Below are 16,020 nucleotides of genomic sequence, written 5' to 3'. Positions count from 1 at the left end.
GTCGGGACTAGACATTTACGCTTTTCCCCCATTCAAATCCTGCGGGGAAGTAATGAGGAAGTTCGCTGCATCAGAAGGAGCGAGAATGACCCTCATCGCTCCCTTCTGGCCAGCGGTCGACTGGTTCACGGAGGTGATGTCCTTCCTAGTAGACTTTCCAAGGACCTGCCCCTAAGGAAAGATCTACTCAGACGGCAGCCCAGTTCGAGAGGTACCACAAAAACCTCCCCGCTCTGAGTCTGACTGCGTTCAGACTATCAAGAAGTTGGCCAGAGCGAGGGGTTTTTCAAGACCTGTGGCAATGGCGATTGCCACCGCAAGGAGGCCCTCCTCAATCGCAGTTTACCAATCAAAGTGGGCTGTCTTTAGAAGTTGTGGGGCAGAAGGAAGGGCATTTTCCTCCACCTCAACCTCTGTGAGCCAGATAGCAGATTTCCTTCTTCACCATTAGGAAAGAAGCGAAACTTAGCCGTTCCCACGATTAAAGGCTACAGAAGCGTGCTTTTCTGTGGTCTTCAGGCATAGAGGACTCGACTTAGCGAATGATAGAGACATTCATGATCTCATTAGATCATTTGAGACTGTGAAAGTTTCTCGAACCGAAAGTACCATCGTGGAACTTAGACGTGGTACTGAAGTTTCTCATGTCGAGTCAATTTGAACCGCTCCATTTAGCCTCGCTAGGAATCTTACTAAGAAGACCATTTTCCTAACCGCTCTGGCGACGGCGAAGAGGGTTAGCGAAATTCAAGTCATAAGCAAGCATATTGGGTTCAAGGATCATAGTGCAGTTTGTTCCTTAAGTCCTACGTTCTTAGCAAAGAAACGAGAACCCTTCCAACCCTTGGCCGAGGACGTTCGAGATCAAAGGGTTGTCGGAGCTAGTGGGACCTGAAGCTGAGAGAGTCCTGTGTCCTGTCAGGGCTCTCAAGTTTTATTTGACCAGAGAACCAGAGCATGCAGAGGTTCTTCGGAGAACTTGTGGTGCTCTGTGAAAAACCAGATCTTCCGATGTCGAAGAATGCACTGGCGTTCTTCTTAAGAAGTACTCGGTTAAGGAAGCCCATGAAAAGTGTAGTGAAAGTGACATGGAGCTTCTGAAAGTAAAGCCCACGAGTTGAGGGCTATTGCTACTCGGTGGCTTTTCACAAAAATATGGCAATCAAAGATATTTTGGGCGCCACTTATTGGCGAAGCAATTCGGTGTTCGCTTCACACTACCTGCGGGAGGTGAAAGCAACATACGAAAATGTTACTCGCTCGGACCATACGTCGCTGCAGACACTGTTTTAGGGGCAGGAGGTAGCGCTCATCCTATCCTTTAATGGTTTAGGGGAGTTTTTAACTTGTGTTATGGTTGTGGGGTTGACCGCCTGCGGCGGATCTCCCTTCCATTAGCTTAGTCTATGTGGGATACTTTTGGTAGGCTACGCCAGGGGGTTTGGTTTTACTTCGTTGCCCTCATTTGTATGGTCAATGGTCTAGTCACGTCGTGGTCTCGCCCCTGTTGACAGATCATCTGGAGTGCACCAGCTTTATAGGTCTCTACCTTGCTGGCAACCTCAGTAGCACAAAGCAGACTTATGCGGCAGTAACCACGAAGTCAGCTATGCTAACAGGTTAAGGAATCAAGATATCAATTATCTGCATATATATTTCCTAAAATCTTTCTATTCTGTCTACTCCCACCACCAAAGGTGGGATTCAGCTATATATATCTGACAGGTAAGTTTCATGAACAAAATGATATTGTAATGATACAATTAAGTTTGTTCATACTTACCTGGCAGAATATATCTAATCAAGTACCCACCCACCTCCCCTCAGGAGACAGTGGAAATCAAAAAGTTATGAAATAAAAAATGGGAATGATTGCCTAGATACCCGCACTACCCAGCGGCGGGAATGGGTACTAACCACCTGACTCCCACTGCGCGTGTCGTAAGTGTTTAAATTTCTGTCGGATTCGGAAAAATACAGCTATATATATATCTGCCAGGTAAGTATGAACAAACTTAATTGTATCATTACAATATCATTTTATGAAATTTTGTTATTCCCAGCATGCAAGCATTAAAGGTCACATTTATTTCAGGCATAAGTACAATTATTGAAAATAAAAAAGTCAAAATAGTAATATAGACTTGAATCAATGAAAAGCGTGATAAAAAAAATACAAAATTTTTGTCACTAATTCACTAATCTGTCATCAGCTCGCCAGTGCTTTTGTCAGCCATATTGTACGTACAGGGGGTGTTCATAAAGTCCCTTTAACCATTACAAGTATTTATTGCCTCAGAAACCATATACTATACAGGTAACATAAAATAATGCAGTTTTGTAGAATGTTCTATATTCAAGTTTACATTCAGAGCACTTCATTCTACAAAAAAACTGCATTACTCTCTTCCATGGTTTCTAAGCAATAAATACTTGTAAAGGTATACTGAGCCTTTTTGAACAATCTGTACATTAAGACAAAAATTGTTCCCGCCATGGCTTCGCTGTCAACACTCAGCTTATTTCAAGTGCAATTTGGAATGAATTAAGAATAAAATGTGTATAATTACAATCAGCTAAACACTGTGGAGTTTCATTTGTGATGGCATTAAGGATAAAACCACTGATTACAAGGTAAAAATGAATTTCAGTTCAAACCATAACCCTGGGAATAAGACATCTCATACTTTCACTAATATAGGCAACAAAATGTTGTTTATTGTGCTGATTTACAACTGCAATCTTGGGTAATATCATTAAGCGTTACATATATATGCTAATATTGTTCAAATGGGCTGAGGGAAGGCTGGGAAGGACGGGGTATCAATGCCGGTTATGAAAGGGACCAGATGCGAGAGACGCCATAATGGATTTATTTAAAAACTGCCTAGAAATATATTTTACAAAGACCTCACATGCTTATTTAGTCGTATGGCGCTTTCATGTATCACATTATGTTGACGAAACTTCAATCTTTTGAATGGTATGCTTAAAGATGTACGTATTTGTATTATTGTTTCACCAATTAAATATCGAGTGAATGAGGGTGATCTGCCTGAGTAAGGTGGGTAAAACTGACTGCGGCCAGGTTTCTAGCTGTCACAGACCTTATATAGACTGCCTTTTGTCTGTTTATAATTTTTCATCTTTTGCTTATACATACTTGTAAGTTCTTCCCCAAGGGTCTGATATGAAACATAGCGCCCGTTTTACACGTAAACCAGTACTTAAAACCAGAGAGATGTGGTACCGTAGAGTGGGGGAAGTGCGCACCTTTTTTGTCTTTTTTTTACCTCTGGTAAGAGTTCTAGGAAGAAAACTGAAAAAAGTGAGACATGTTTTTATTGTTTATTAATAAGGCAACCTTTTGCACAAATTGAAATTGTTTATGAAAAAGATTTATGTGGTAGGTAGTGAAAAAAACAAAAATATATGGGTGCGCATTTACCCCAGGGTTTGGGGGAAGTGCGCACTATGTTTTTGTTTTTCAAAATTTACGCACACTTAAGCTTACTTTAACAATCCTATGCATACCTTAGATGCAATATCACACAATAAGGACTTTAACCAAAAAATATGATGTTTTTATGCATTCAAAACTTACCTGTCAGATATATACTTAGCTATAGACTGTCCGTCGTCCCCAGATAGAAATTCGAATTTCGCGGCACACTCTACCAGGTAGGTCAGGTGATCTACCGCCCCGCCGCTGGTGGCGTAAGTAGGAATCATTCCCGTTTTCTAAGACAGATTTTCTCTATCGGCCGTGACAGCAACATTGTTGTTGTTACTCCTGATTTGATTTTCGTATTTTTTCATCGCTATTGATCTTCTAAGCCGGTTATTTTGGTGACGTATTGGATCTTTGGTTTGGCATACTCTTTCGTGGACTGTTTTTTGGACTTGGTTTTGGATATTTCTCATGATGTCGGATTCTAGCTTTACGGTTAGAAGACAGTGTGTAAATGAGGGATGCATGGTGAGGATACCGAAAGCTTCGGTAGACCCTCACCACAGTTTGTAACGGGGTGTAGAAGGAATGAATGTTCAATTTCTAACACCTTTGTTATGAATGTGTAAATATGAATGAGGAAGGAATGGAAGAATTTAAATTCATATTTAAGGAATTAGATATGGATAGGGCTAGGAAGGCTTCCTCCAGAAGCGTAAGTAGGTCTCGCTCTAACGAGCCTATTAAATTAACACCTAACCCTAAAACCTCTATCTTCTTCCTCTAGTACTAAGACTGCAAATCCGGCAACGGAAATTGCAGAATCTTAAAGCTGCGCTACAAGGATGGAACGTCAAATGCTGACGTTGAAAGGTAAGCACAGTGATAGTGAATTAAGTGTCCCTAGTGCAGTGGAGGGTGCGTCTGATCGGCTCTGTCTCGCTCCCAGGCCTAGACCTCTTCCAAGCTCACAGGCCCAGAGGAGAAGGAATGTCGAAAGCCTTACGGAGGTTACGGAGAATCCCCACCGATCAGGCGTCCCCTCGGCAGATTCTGTGACGACCCGAACTGCCAAGGATCGCTATCGAAAAAGCATCCTAAAGAAGTGTTTTTCTTCGTCAGATTCTTCACCGAATGTAAGGGGATGGAGTTCTGATGAACTGTCACGCCCCTTAAAGAGAAGTTGGAAGGCTCCAACTTTGGATTCAAGCCCTGAGCTTTTCTCCGATCTATCACCTTGTGAAAGAAGAAAAGAAGATTGGTTCCTAAACGGAAATCGGAGTTTCCTTCCGTTTCTAGACATCCCTCACCTGAATCAAGGAAGAAAAAGAGAGTGCGGCTGCAAAGATTATCCTAAATGTGCAGGAGCAACTTTCGGCCTTAGTAGGAGTTTTTACTAAGGAAAACTCCCAGGAGAAAGGACTCTTTCCTTCCTATAAAGAAGACGAAGGGAAAGAAAGAAGAAACGGAAGTTTCGGCTTATACTCGGAGGAGTATGAAGAATGCGCCAAAAACGCCAACCTGGCGCAATGCGCCAGATGCGCCAGATGAGTTTGAGACTCCATACGAGTCAGAAGAGCCAGAAGCGCCAGATGCGCCATATGCGCCAGAAGAGCCAGCCTGGCGAAATGCGCCAGAAGCGCCAGATGCGCCATATGCGCCAGAAGAGCCAGCCTGGCGAAATGCGCCAGAAGCGCCAGAGGCGCCATATGCGCCAGAAGCGCCAGCCTGGCGAAATGCGCCAGAGGCTCCAGATGCGCCAGAAGCGCCACCCTGCCGAAATGCGCCAGATGCGCCAGAAGCGCCACTCTGCCGAAATGCGCTAGAAGCGCCAGCTTGGCGCAAGGAATCACGAGCGTCAACCCGGCGCAATGAGCCAACAAGTGACAAATAAGAGACGGACTTCTTCCAAAAGACAATTAAGCAGGAAGATTTGTTTGGCTTTCGGAAGGATAAACCTTTACCTGACAGGACTCTAGTTGTCGCACAAGCGGCCGTATTCCTTGTCAGGACATAGGTCGTTCCGGAGAAAGCGATAGGAGAGGACATCCTTCGTACTGACAGAGGAGAAAGGTGTCGCACAAGTGGCATCGCTCTTGCCAGGAGAAGGATTCAAGGTCGTTTTGCAGGATCAACCTATCTCTCGTAGGGACGCAAGTTATCGCACAAGCGGTCGTCGTTCTTGCGAGAGTGGGGTGGATGTTGCAAGAGGCCAGTCTCCTACTGGAAATAAACAATCCTCTTCGGAATTGGATTTGGAAGAGATTTCGGACTCTGAAAATCACTCGGCTCCGGGTTTGTCAGATTACAAGACGCTGGCAGCCCTCTTACTTCAAGAGTTTGGGGAGTCTTTAAGCCCTACTGCTCCTCCTTCTCCAAGGTCCTTGTTTACAAGCACGAAGGTCCCGAAACAATCATCTTTTATTAAAATGAAGCCAACCATTTCCATGAACAAGGCTCTCCGATTCGTAGGAAATTGGTTGGAATCCAAGGAGAAGGCGGGGAAGACAGTCTTACCTGCCCTCCTTCCAGACTATCAGGGAAGAAGGGAATTTGGTACGAGACGGGCAAACCACGGGGTCTAGCTCTCCCGTCCACTGCCGAAGCAGATTTTTCGAATCTGGTAGATTCGTCTAGGAGACAAGCCTTGTCATCAGCAAAGATCACATGGGGGACTTCTGAGATGGACCATCTCCTCAAGGGATCTTGTTTAATGTCTTAGAAGTTTTTAACTTCTTAGACTGGTCCCTTGGGGTGTGTTGGCCAAAAGACACAAGAGGAGGAATCTCTTAGTCCAGAAGTCCTTCATAGTGTTCTTTCCTGTATGACAAGGCGGTTCAGGATGGATCAGGAGAGGTGGCCTCTCTGTTTGGTACTGGTATTCTGAAGAAGAGAGTCTTATTTAGCTCTTTTCTGACGAAAGCAGTTACTCCTACTCAGAGGTCATCTCTTCTGTATGCTCCTCTGTCGGACCAATTGTTTCCTTCAAATCTTGTAAAAGATATTTCTCATTCTTTGACAGAAAAGGCCACACAAGATCTGTTGGCCCAATCTGCAAGAATCGAGGACTTCGGGTGGGTCTATTAAGAGAGAGACTCGGGCTCCTCAACAGCCCTTTCGAGGAAGTACCTCGGCCAGACCCTCTTTTAAGAAGAGAGGAGTGCAGAGAGAGGTAGGCCTTCCTTCAGACCTATCAAGAGAGCTAAATGAGACAACAGTCCTTCAAGCACCGGTAGGAGCCAGACTTCGGAAATTTTCCGAAGAATGGCTCGGAGACAGGCAGAAATTTGGTCCCTTTCCGTGGTAACAAAGGGATATATGATCCCATTTCGAGACAGACCTCCCTTGACTACGAACCCGAGGGAACTGTCAGCCCAATACAGGGACCCTGCCAAGAAGAAGCATTATTGCAACTGGTAGAACAGATGTTGCAAAAAGGAGGCCATCGAAGTGGTTCGGGATCCGCATTCCCGAGGATTCTACAACCGTCCTTTTTCTGGTTCCGAAATCCTCGGGAGGGTGGAGACCGTCCTGAATGTGAGGCGCATTGAACCGATTTGTGGAGAACACAAAGTTCTCTATGGAAACATCAAAATCGGTTCTTGCGGCTCTTCGTCCAGGGGATTGGATGGTCTCCTTAGATCTACAAGATGCATACTTTCATGTCCCCCTGCATCCATCATCGAAGAAATGAATCTCCGATTCATGATGCAGGGGAAAGTATACCAATTCCAGAGCCCTATGCTTCGGCCTTTCAACGGCCCCTCAAGTGTTCACGAGGCTAATGATGAACGTTGCGAGATGGCTACATCTAGAGGGGATAAATATATCCCTTTATCTGGACGATTGGCTAATAAGAGCAAAATCGGAAATTCAGTGCTTGAAGGACTTGGAGAAGACTTTGAACTTGACAAAATCTCTGGGACTGCTCGTGAACCTCGAGAAATCACAATTTGATCCCCAGACAGAACATAGTCTATCTGGGGATACAGATGGATTCTCGGGGTTTTCGGGCGTTTCCATCTCAAGACAGAATTACTCGAGGCTTAGAAAAGATCTCGAACTTCTTATGGGAAAGAACGGACCTCGGCGAGGGAATGGCTCCAGTCTGCTGGGCACCCTTTCCTCGTTAGAGCAGTTCATTTCCCTGGGAAGATTAAATCTCAGACCTCTGCAATTTTATCTAAAGAGGATGTGGAGTCAAAAGACAGGAGACTTGTCAGACATTTTTCCCATCCAACAGGGGATAAAATCAGGACCTAAAAGTGGTGGTTAACCCCATTAACAAGGAACGAAGGGGTGTCCCTCTTGATTCGGAACCCTCACCGAGTGTTGTTTTCCGATGCCTCGGAAACAGGTTGGGGAGCAACACTGGGTCCAAAGGAAAGTAGCAGGTGTTTGGACCAGACAACAAACTACTCTGCACATCAATGCGAAGGAACTCCTGGCAATTCATCTAGCCCTGGAATACTTCGAAGCGGAAGTCAGAGAGGCGGTAGTTCAAGTCAATTCCGACAACACCACAGCTCTGGCTTACATCCGGAATCAAGGGGGCACTCACTCTTTCTCTCTGAACGAAATAGCGAGAGCTCTATTAACCTGGACAGAGGAACGGGGCATTATTCTGCGTACAAGGTTGTCCAAGGAGTAAAAAACCTAAGGGCAGACAGATTGAGCAGAAAGAACCAGGTTCTCCCGACAGAGTGGATGCTCCACTCAGAAGTCTGCAGACAAATATGGTCACTCTGGGGGAGACCCCAGATCGACCTGTTTTGCCACGTTCCTCTCCAGGAAAATAGACAACTTCTGCTCGCTAGAAGAAGATCCCAGAGCCACAGCCGATCGATGCCTTCCTCATGGATTGGTCAGGCATAGATGCAGTACGCCTTTGCCCCCATTCAAATTGCTGGGGGAAGTAGTAAGAAAATTTGTGGCATCGGAAGGAATGAGAATGACTCTAATTGCTCCCTTTGGCCTTCCCGAATCTGGTCACAGAGGTACTGGAATGGACGGTGGACTTCCCAGATCTCTACCAGACAGGACAGATCTGCTCAGACAACCCCACTTCGAGAGGTTCCACAAAAAAACATCCAAAGTCTCTCCCTGACTGCCTTTCGACTATCGAAAGACTGGTCAGAGCGAGAGGCTTTTCAAAGAAAGTGGCAACTTCAATTGCTAGAGCCCGCAGAGCCTCTACCCTGCGGGTCTACCAATCGAAGTGGGAAGTTTTCCGTAGATGGTGTAGGTCGAAGAAGCTGTCCTCTTCCAATACCTCTGTAACCGAAATCGCGGATTTTCTCCTCTTCTTAAGAGAAGAATCCAAATTGGCCGTATCAACTATTAAGGGATATAGGAGCATGCTCTCAGCTGCTGTTTTTAGAAACAGAGGGCTGAATCTCGAGAATAATAGGATCTTCATGATCTCTCAGGTCTTTCGAGACTAAGAAATTGAGATCATCGATTCCCCCGAGTTGGAACCTGGACGTTGTCCTAAAGTTCTTGATGTCGGACAGGTTCGAACCTATAGATAAAATCTCATTCAGAGATCTTACTACAAACTGCATATTCCTGTTGGCTCTAGCAACTGCTAAGAGGATCAGTGAATTGCATGCTTGGACTCTCGGGTGGGATTTAGAAAAGACTCGGCTGTCATTTCTTTCCAGGATCTTTTCCTAGCGAAGAATGAGAACCCTTCTAAACCTTGGCCTAGAAGTTTCGAAGTCAAGGGACTCTCTTCTCTGGTAGGAAGAGAGTTGGATCGGTCCCTTTGCCCAGTCAGGACCTTAAAATTTTATTTAGAAAAGAAGACACAGCTTCAGGATGTCGACAAGGTCTTTGGTGTTCGGTAAGAAACCCCAATAGACCGATGTCAAAGAACGCACTGGCATTCTTTGTCAGAAATGTAATTACCGAAGCTCATAGGAATTGCCAAGAGAACTCTTTAAAGCTGCTGAGAGTGAAAGCTCACGAAGTCCGGGCTGTGGCAACTTCCCTTTCTTTTACGAAGAATATGTCCATGAGAAACATTTTAGCAGCAACTTATTGGAGGTGCAATTCAGTATTTGCATCCCCACTATTTAAAGGATGTTAGAATAACATACGATAAATGTTTCGCTCTTGGACCTATGTATCAGCGGATACTATGCTGGGAAATGGAGCAGACGCTGATCCTTAATTTGTTTTAATATTTTTAATAATTAGTTTTAATATTGTTGTTGAGTTGTGGGTTTCTTGAAAGGATGTTCGGGGATGACCTTTCAATCGTAGTACTAACCCAATAAGGATCAGGTGATCGGGATTAGTGTCGTGCTCTATGATCATGCCATAGGCAAGGTGTTTTGTCATGTAAGTGGATATGGACCCCATTGACAAGAGCCTAAGGTTCTGAAGCGTAAGTGGGTAAGACCCCGGTAACAGACCATCAAGAACTCTTAGCATGAGGTCACTTCCTCGCTGAGGCTCTTGAAGCGATACGGGCTCCTAGGCAGTAGCCATGAAGTCTTTCGCTAACACAGGTAGGAATCAAGGTTTTTAATTTATTACCTACAACATATGTTGTTTCCTGTCTATTTCAGTAGATTAGCTGTCTCTTACCCTCCGCCAAAGGTGCCAATCAGCTAAGTATATATCTGACAGGTAAGTTGAATGCATAAAAATGTTATTGTCATGATACAATAAAGTTTTATGCATACTTTACCTGGCAGATATATACGGGTGGTATGGACCACCCCCCCCGACCTCCCCTCAGGAGACAGGTGGAAGAGAAAATCTGTCTTAGAAAACGGGAATGATTCCTATTCCCGCCACCAGCGGCGGGGGCGGGGTAGATCACCTGACCTACCTGTAGAGTGTGCCGCGAAATTCGAATTTCTATCGGGGACGAACGGGAAGTCCCTATAGCTAAGTATATATCTGCCAGGTAAGTATGCATAAAAACTTTATTGTATCATGACAATAACATATTTATAGTGCGTTTACTTTTCTAAGATCGCTGTGGTGTGGCCTGTACAGAAATCTTACGTGCTAATTTCACGTTTATGGTAATCATATTAGCTTCATGGAGTCTATTGAAATAGTTTTTATTTCTTAAAATGTGATTCTTTGTTTGCATCAGATATTTTTGAATATATCTTATTTCGTATATTCTTCGTGAAAAACCTCAGTTTCACTAATGAAAATGAAGATATGGCATATTTTTTCCCGGCGATGCCACATCTGAGTTCAGGGGACCTATGGTTTTTAAGAGGACTTAAAAGGTCATGGTCAATATCATTAAAGGATACTCGCACTCGATCACCCACTGTGAACAGTATGGACAGCCCAGCCAAAATGACTCCCGTAAAAGTCTTCACCCACCACTGAGGCCAAGGAAATAGTCTATAATTTCCTGAAATACTTCATTTTATAAAAACATCTTGAAGGTCCTGTAACTGATGTTTCGAAGGCTATCCAGAGAACATCTGAAGCAACAAAAGTGTTAGAAATGACTGTTCGTAGACTTAGGAAGCAAGAGAGGCGGGAAATATAGTGGAATCTCCAGTGATTCAAAAAAAGAAAAAAGAAAGGGAATCCTGTGACTGACTTGGATGATTTTGATAAAAATGTTATGCAGAGAAGGAATGCGTGGTTGTCTTTTCCAAGGGTATAATAGATCGATTGACTTAAGAATTTAGGTTTCAAGTCCAAACACCGGAGCCAACAGGCCACTCAGCCCATATACAATTATAGAAAGAGAAAGAAGGAATAGCTAAGTAGAATCGGGAATGGAAATAAAAAGTTAACAAGAAGAAGCAAACCCTTTCAATCGACTCCCAAGGTCTAAAGTGAATCCTCCTAAGAAGGATTATTAAATTCTGCGGGAAGCATTTAATGGGACGTTACATACCTGTAGATATGACAACTCTGCCTTTTCTACCTGGCCCCACCTAGCGATCTTAGAAAAGTAAACGCACTATAGAAGGTAATGCATGACTGATGATGACGAATACCATACAAGGTAATGTATTTCTCAACGCACGACCATGCCAGGCATTTCTGAAGCCTTGAAGTAAACTTTGTTTTTAATAAAGGAGGAATTAGACAAACACTGAACAATAGCAGTAAGTTTGAATGCTAAGGGTTAGGGTTAGTTACCCAACAATAAATTTTGCTAGCATGCTCTATTTATGCTCATTAATTATGTATATACTAAGGTAGATTAGGCTATAATTATAAGTTGCTAGGTCTAAGTAGTGTTGCACCATCTGTAAAAACATGAGATTTAAATTGCATTGACTGATTTTTTCTGTTTTGTTATGCTCGAAATATTGAATATGTAGGCTATAAGGCATGAACCAATTCATTTAGATAGCAATTTGTAGGTGATTAGTGATGAAACCAGCAGCTGCGCGTTTACCCCATGAAAAGTTGTGCAATTACCCCACCCTTCATTCATGACTCACTACTCATTAATACTTAGACCTAGCAACTTATAATTATAGCCTAATCTACCTTAGTATATACATAATTAATGAGCATAAATAGAGCATGCTAGCAAAATTTATTGTTAGGTAACTAACCCTTAGCATTCCAACTTACCGTTTCGTCCAAAATTTCTTTCAATGCTCCGTTCTCCCTGTACTAAGCCGTGGTGGTCTGTTTTCTTAATGAGATAGTTGGGTAACACTTGCTAAAGTTGAATCAGGAACTCTGTCTCATATTCAAACTGTGATAAAAGAAAAAAGAAAAAATGTAAACCTATTTTTGACGTTTAAAAAAAATAACTTGCTTCAGTGCGCACTTACCCCAGGGGGTGCGCACTTCCCCCACTCTACGGTAGTAGTTGTCAGATCTACCTAATTGCGTAGGACACATTTCTTAACCTGTTAAGCGTCCCCTCTGGATGAGCTCGCTGCTATCATACCGTCACGATTGTTTTGTAATTAGCGATCATAGCACTGATGATAGTTTTTCACAGTTAATATTGATTTTTATGCTTATAATTCATACTGTAGGTAAGTGTAGGAATTTAGTAAATGTTGGAATAAAATAACAATTAATACTGCTATTATTTTATTTCAAAAGACTACATAATACTGAATGAAAAATATACATACATGCACTATTATTCTTTCGTATGCCAATCTCTAAAGTAAGGGGCTACACACAATCCTACTTCACAGTGTCAAAACATCTATGTACTCGTGATTGTAGAGACAAATGTTCTACATTCTCATCTAGAAACTGAGTTGCAAATCTGTTTGTTTCTTTCACGAGGTAATCAATTATTTCATCATCAAAGTATTTCTCAAAATATTCTAATGGGTTCTCTTTATCCTCAACTGTAAGTTTCACGCCGGAATCAGCAACAAAAGCAAAGGGATCTCTCTCCCTCTCAGAGTCCAGTCACACGGCAATGTAGTCATCTTCACTCCCGCTATCGGAAGAAAAGTTTGTACCCTCATTATCCTCACCACTGGAGGATTCAGAACTATAGCTCTCATCATCAAATAGGTCATCAATGTCAGACTCCTCATCTAGTATTTGATTGATCTCACCTGAAGAAATATGCCCCCTCTTTGGGACATTAATTGTGAAAGACGCAAAAGTCAATTTGTCTCAATAAACGCCCAAAGTGTACTGAAAGAAAACCCGGGCCAGGCAGCTCTCTGTCATAAGCGACCACCAGAAAAGAGTTGCCAGGCCTGAAATAAGTTGCCATTTACAGCTTACGTGTGCCGAGAGTGTTACCAAATGACGTTCCTACACTTTCTATACGAGTAAACGTATTATTACGGGACTGACGGCTTGACAAGCACAGTTAAAGTCTTGAACATACATAATATGTATCCTGTTGAAGGCGCTACTGAGTAGAGCGCGGTAAACATGTTATTACGTGGGTGATGCTTAACAGGTTAAGGTAGCATTTTTCTTAGGCCTATGTGGTTTTCAATGATGCCATTTTTAGAGATAATTTTAAAGTCCGTACATGATATAACTTTTTCTTGTGTGAATTTTTAAAATTTTTAATTCAATGAGGCCTCTAGATGACTGAATACCATAGGGAGGTAGTGCCATCAGTGGACCTCATGCAGGTCACTGAAGAAGTCATTACTTAAGGTTCTTTGCAACATGCCTTTGGCCCCTAGCTGCAACCCCTTTGGTTCCTTTTGCTGTACCTCCTTTCATATTCTCTTTCTTCATCTTACTTTCCAACCTCTCCTAACACATGAGTCATAGTGCAACTGCAAGGTTTTCCTCTTGTTTCACCTTTCAAACTTTTTACTGTAAATTTTCATTTCAGCACTGGATGACCTCGTAGGTCCCAGTGTTTGGCATTTGGCCTAAATTCTACAATCCACTCTAGAGGACTTAATCACATTTTGTTACTCATAGGACTATTTGAAGAATTTTTTGTTTCTTGGATGACTAAAAATTGAAACAAAATTTATAACTTGAGTGGCCAGGTATAAAGAGACCCTTGGAAAGAGTCTGAAATAAGTGAGTGGAAAGAAGTGTAGCTAGTAGCTGAAAGGTCATTGGAAAGAACCTCAAGGGGCACGCTGACTGCCGAATTGTGGCAGTTGTGCAGAAATTCATAAAACAAGGGATTTTAGTATTCAATGGTGGAAAATTTGTGAAATTCACAAATGACAAATTGTTGATTAGGAAAAAGGGCTTTTGCAAAACACCTCTTTGTAATGTTAAGAGATAACCAGGTATTTGCTGCATTTTCATTTACGATAAGTATTTTTGTTTTCATTTGCCGTAGTAGAATATCCAAATTCATCGTCTGTTTGCATTTGTTTTTGTTTTATGTGATACAATACAGTTTCATGTGGAACTAATGTTTTTATTTGAAATGTGTACTATGGTCATATAATATTGTCGTCATACTACTGAATCAGCTATGCAGTTAGTATTGAACCGCCCTACTGCTAGGCTGTTGAATCACTCTGTGTGCAAAGCAGTTGTATACTGATCATGTAAGCTGTTCTATACAGATTGTGTAACTAGCTAGTGTTATTATCAATTGTACACACTTCCACATCATACTACTGTACCTAGCATTTCTATTTAATGACTATATTGCACTTTTGTATGTTTTTCAGGTTAGGTGGTCCAGATCCTCTGGACTACATCAGCATGTATGCTAACCCAGGTGATGAAAAACAGGGGATTCCTCCTCACTGGCACTACGTCAGGTATGCAAGCTTTGGTAATTTATGTCTAACAACAAATTGCAATGAAATACCAAACTTAGTTCGTATCGAAATATAAACCATTGCTTTTACATAGGAGTATTATTGGAGTGTCCTGGAATTGGTTGTTGAAATTCAATATCAAGGTACTAAGATAGCGGTTAATTGGTGAAGGTAGTGTGTGTGTGGGGGGGGGAGGGGGGGAATACTCTAACTCGCCATGCTATCACCAATTCTCTATTCTTTTCTTATCTAGGATGGATGTCTTTTTGGATACACTTTCTGCATAGGCCTAGTTGTTGAAATCAGCCTTCTTTCTTTTATGTCTCTAACATGGTAGAAGGGGTTAGATATCGATTCTAATTACGAATAACCAAGTTCGATGGTGATTTGTATGGTCAGAATTGGTATAAAATTATAACCTCACTTGTTAGCTGAATCGCTAACTTCAATGTCGTCCTGATTTCGTCCCTGTCCACTGGACGGCAGTTCGATCCCATGAGGAGACGAAACTATTATCATCTAAAAAATTCCCCTTCGGTTTACATATATGAAAATATATAAATTCCTAGGTGAGTGAATTAGATATTAAAGGACATTTGTAGCTCGAATAATTTATATGATTCACGTTGTGATAATTATTCGTAATATGGCTACGTTCGAATTTGCTAACATAGTAGAGGGGGTTGGATATCGATTCTAATTACGAATAACCGAGTTCAACGGTGATTTGTAAGGTCAGAATCGGTTATAAACTTATAACCTCACTTGTTAGCCGAGTCGCTAAGCGTCAATATGTCGTCCTGATTTCGTCCCTGTCCCGCTGGACGGTGGGTTCGATCCGATGAAGGGCCAAAATTTTTATCAACTAAAAAATTCCCCGTTTTCGGGTTACATATATGAAAATATATCAATTCCGAGGTAGAGCGAATTAGATAATAAAGGACATTTGTAGCGTTAATCATTTATATAATTCACGGTGATGTGATAATTATTCATAATATGGTTACATTCGTCAAACATTCAAATTTGCTAACATGGTAGAGGGGGTTGGTAATCGATTCTAATTATGAATAACCGAGTTCGATGGTGATTTGTAAGGTCAGAATCGGTATAAACTTATAACCTCACTTGTTAGCCGAATTGCTAACGTTAATGTCGTCCTGATTTCATCCCTGTCCGCTGGACGGTGGTTCGACCCCATGAGGGGACGAACTTATCATCAACTAAAAAATTCCCCTTCGATTTACATATATGAAAATATATCAGTTCCGAGGTAAGGCGAATTATATATATATATATATATATATATATATATATATATATATATATATACTATATATATATATATTTAAGATTCTACACTGCTTAGCCTTAGATTATTATTAG

General features: G+C 42.1%; 1 pseudogene; it reads left to right on the top strand.

Moving 5' to 3' along the window:
* The first annotated feature begins 14,544 nt into the window (after positions 1-14,544).
* The window catches only part of LOC135196930 (suppressor of fused homolog), a 57,847-nt pseudogene continuing 56,371 nt past the window's right edge, over positions 14,545-16,020 (top strand).

The sequence above is a fragment of the Macrobrachium nipponense genome, chromosome 18 (genome assembly GCF_015104395.2).
Source record: "Macrobrachium nipponense isolate FS-2020 chromosome 18, ASM1510439v2, whole genome shotgun sequence".
In the NCBI taxonomy this organism is placed as follows: Eukaryota; Metazoa; Arthropoda; class Malacostraca; order Decapoda; family Palaemonidae; genus Macrobrachium; species Macrobrachium nipponense.
Note: the sequence above shows the minus strand (reverse complement) of the source record. Positions and strands in the feature narration are given on the sequence as shown.